The sequence below is a fragment of the Clinocottus analis genome, unplaced genomic scaffold (genome assembly GCF_023055335.1).
Source record: "Clinocottus analis isolate CAN_PGR_092001 unplaced genomic scaffold, fCliAna1.0.p SCAF_12, whole genome shotgun sequence".
In the NCBI taxonomy this organism is placed as follows: Eukaryota; Metazoa; Chordata; class Actinopteri; order Perciformes; family Cottidae; genus Clinocottus; species Clinocottus analis.
The window spans coordinates 11,686,457-11,690,677 of record NW_027175843.1 but is presented as its reverse complement, the minus strand read 5'-3'; positions in this window follow the sequence as shown (position 1 = coordinate 11,690,677).

Genomic DNA, 4,221 nt, shown 5'->3' with positions numbered 1-4,221 from the left:
TCCCCTTGCTGAGCGTAGTCCTGATCTTCTGGGAATTTGAGGTTGGTAACAGAGCTCGTGAAGGGTTGAGGGCTGGGCTGGGAAAGCCACTCACATCACCCTTACCACTCTGAAAAATCTCTTCGAGGCTTCCAGAAGTGTGTATTCCATCCAGTGAGTTATTCATATCACTCATGTGGGCCGGCTAAATCCAAGGCATCATCTGGAGCAGAGAGAAGAGAGGTTGGACTGGAGTGTGCAGAGCAGTTAAAGCAATCTGGCGGGGCTCCTCTGCTTACACACCCCTTCACACACACCCACACACCACCCACCCACCCACCCACACACCTAATTTGTTCAGCCTTGCGTCTTGTTAATATTGTGCTTGAATGTCCCTGCATTCGTTTTGGTTACCTTTGCAAGCTGGAAGCAGAAAATGTGCATACAAAGGACACTTGCACAAAAGGAGGTGTATTTAGCTCCATAATGATTCTGTGTGGGACACCAGAACTATACAACTTTTGTCATGGACTTTGCACAGTGATCTTAATTGCACTTTAAACTCAGTGTATTGTAGAACATATGTGGTTGCACAGAGTAGCCAGCCAAGCAGATTGGCTGTGTTATGTGGGCTGTGTCATTCAGTGACAGGCTCTATGTGGGGGATGGTTGGGATGATAACATCTTTCTGAAAGGTAATGTGTAACAGACTCTGACCAGGGGAGAACAGGCTACTGGAGATACAGACTACAGAACAGGCAGCATGGGGTTAAAGCAATACCTCACTACATTAACAGAAGTCCAGGCTAACTTGATTACTTTGGTAAATATGACAAGCTGGTGCAGTGGTCAAACCCCAGTTGATTTTATATTCAGAAGAAAAAAAATACAGAGTAAACAGTAAATGGAATGATAAAAGCTGATGAGATAATTTTCACGAATTAAAAAGTTTTCAACTGGTAAATCGGTAGACTGATACAAGGACAAGAAACTCCCGACAGCATTAAATGGCCAGAAATAACCCATAGCCTGAAACACCTTTTCGTATCAGTCAATGCAAATGCTAATTACATTGGTATATGATGAACGCCAAATTCATTTTAGGAACTTAATAGTGTTTCACAGAACTGTATGACAAAGTTAAAAAAAAAGGGATTAATGTAGTAGTTATTTAACTGCATTAATTACTATATTGACTCCTAATATTGACCGATTGGTTGGTCGCCCTTTTCCAGAAAGACAGAAAAGAAAGTTGTGTGATCATGGCTATATACGGGCCACCTGTATATAGTCTTTTTGATTATTTTTTACTGTAACACATTTGGGATTCAGTTTTACACATTATTTCTTAGACCCCTTTATTTCTGCTACTAAACCAATACTAACTATTAATCATTAAGTTACTTATTGTGTCTTAAATGATCCATAGATTATGTTTGAATATAATAAATTATATTATTTATGATTTTCACCCTGTTGGACATTGAATGAGATGAGCAGTTTTGGACCCATTGTATTTTTCGTAAGTGCCAAATATGACATAATGGACACAGTCTAATGAGGTTGCTACCAATTGGCCACATCGGCTTTAGATTTTTGAGCACCAAGAGTGACTACACTTGGTTAGCTGCCTTGCCAGAGAGCTGATGGCCACAGCATTTACAATGTTGTTCTAAAATTAAATTAAGATTAAAAAAATAAAAATAAAAAAAAGACAAGAAATGTGGGGTACCAACTCATTCACGCCTAATCACTCTTCTTTAGTCTTGGAGTCATGTCAGTCAAGTCCATCCGGCAGGCCATCCCTAAGCATAGCATGGACAAGGAGATGGTGAAAACTGGGTATTCCACCTGGCTATCACAGTGGTGGCCAACCACCTGCGGCTTCTGGGTGTCCCCCCATCACTACTATAACAACAAGTAAGACCTCAGTTTCATCTAAGAGGTTAGATCTGGTGAAGACCTGCCTCAGGCTATGTTATGGTAGCTGTTGCATAACTGCCCTCTACAACAAGGACAATGAACATCACTGCTTTATAGTACCAATGGAGCACCCAGAAGATTTACAAACTGTGCCGCAGCACACCAGTTTGCTGTTATAGATCGCCAGGTGTGCCGTGGGAAACTGTCCAATTTAATTAAAATTGGTCAAAAAAAATATTTAGTTGCTGAAAATAATTGTCCATTAAGCGTAATACTCTTCCATGCCAGTAGTGCAATAATTGCCCGGCATACATGTAATATTATGCTACAATGTAACAGTTTGTAACTTTTTTGGTTGTTGGTGTGCTATGAGATTTTTTATTGGAGAAAATGTGCCGCAGCTCAAAAAAGGTTGAAAAACACTGCTATAAAGTACTGTCTGTAGCGTCCATCTCCCTCAGAATTTACTTTTATGAAAGGAACTCAACAAAACTAAATCACAACTGTTGGAAATTTGCTGCAGTTTATGGCTTCCAATCATAGTTCAAACAGCACCCCAAAGCACCTTGTGACTCATCCTTTCCCTGTCTATCCACCAAAGTCTTGGGATCCCTGGTGATGTTCCTAACCTACAAATATAGAGCAGGAGGGGTTGTATCACTGGCTTATTGAGCCTCTAAGAGTGAAGTAAGGTAGTCAGTCTAGCTGGAATCGTAATTGAAAGCAGAAATGTCTGACAGTTCCTCCAGACTAGGAAGAACTGTTATATCATAGTGGGCTTTATGGATGATCGGCATGCTTGACATCGTCTCTGTGGCTTAAAGAATGAAAAGTTATATGCTGTGGGTCTACCAATTGATCTTGAGTGGCACAACTCAGACATAATTGTTCATGCAAAATAACATCATGAGTTCAAGTCAAGCCACAGCTGTCCAGTTCAGCTCCATGCACCCTGTCCATCTATTGACAAGGAACGGTTACTACTGAGTGCACTCTTGGCGCAACTGTTGGCTTATTTAGAATGCAATGGAGTGATTCATAGCAGCTGTTGGAAACTGCAGGGAGAGGGTGGTTGGATTAACACTTGTGCTGCAGCAGCTTCTTTACAGACAAAAGCCATACTAGCCCATTCATATTGCGAGACAGCAGTGATCATGTCACTTCTCACAGCAGCAATTATTTAGTGCATTATAAATTGCTGCAACTTGCTGCCATTTCTCACATGAAATCCTTGAGCATGTTATTCAAGTTGTGGAGAAGATATTGCAATACACTACCAATGTGTTTTATTTTTCTTACTTTTTTGAGAGCAGCAGTAGTTTTGAAGCAGGCTCCTGGGTTACATGCCATTTTAAAAAGCCCAAACATTTTCTTTTTAATGACATACTGAGGTCATGACATCATCTTGTCCCTGAATTGCTAAAGGAACAAGGGAAATGCAGGCAATGCAATTTGTTTCGGAAACAAGTTCATTTATGTCTTTGCAACTGGCAGTGCTATAGGAAAAATCAATTGTGCACAACAACAAAGTGGTCATCTTCATGCACACGACAAACATCCACAGGCAGTCTATTATAAACACTGAAGGTGTCGAATTCAACACTTTGGTTAACACAGTGAGACATGTCGCTAGCACGTGTATGTTATGGTATTTGGAATGAAAAATGGAGGACAGTTGAACAATGTTCACATTTAATTAGCTTTATAAAGATAAATGTATAGAGTTCATACATTCCGGGGATTCCATTCGAAAACGTTTGGGATAAAGCGAGGACTTGATAAGAACTGTACGCGTATCATTGCAAAGTTTGAGAAAAGCAACGTTAAGGTTACGCACAGTCCTGGTGCGCATTTTGCGATAATTCGTCATAATAATGACTCATTTTCATTTCAAATCATTAACGTTGATACGAAGGTAAACATTTTACAGCCGGGAGGGTTCCTGCTCCCTCCACAGCAGCTTGAACCGACTAAAAGCCACTTCACTTCGATCACGTGAACGTTTAAAACGTGGACTTGTTTTTAAAGCCGTGCTTACCTCGTGCCTCTGAAAGTGGAGTTCCCAATTCTAAATGAGTGAGCTGATCCTAATATCGCTGCTCCTGTGTGGATTGAAACTCCCTGTTCGCACGTGCTACACAGGTGCTTTACTGTAACGTGCTTACGTCACACAAACCGTCAACACGTTTTACCTGTTGTGAATACCAGGCTGTAATCAACGCCACCTGCGGTAAGCAGTTTAAGGGGTGACAAATAACTATCCGCATCATTTATACACTTACTGAATGCAATGACTTTAATCAAGACATCTGATGATAA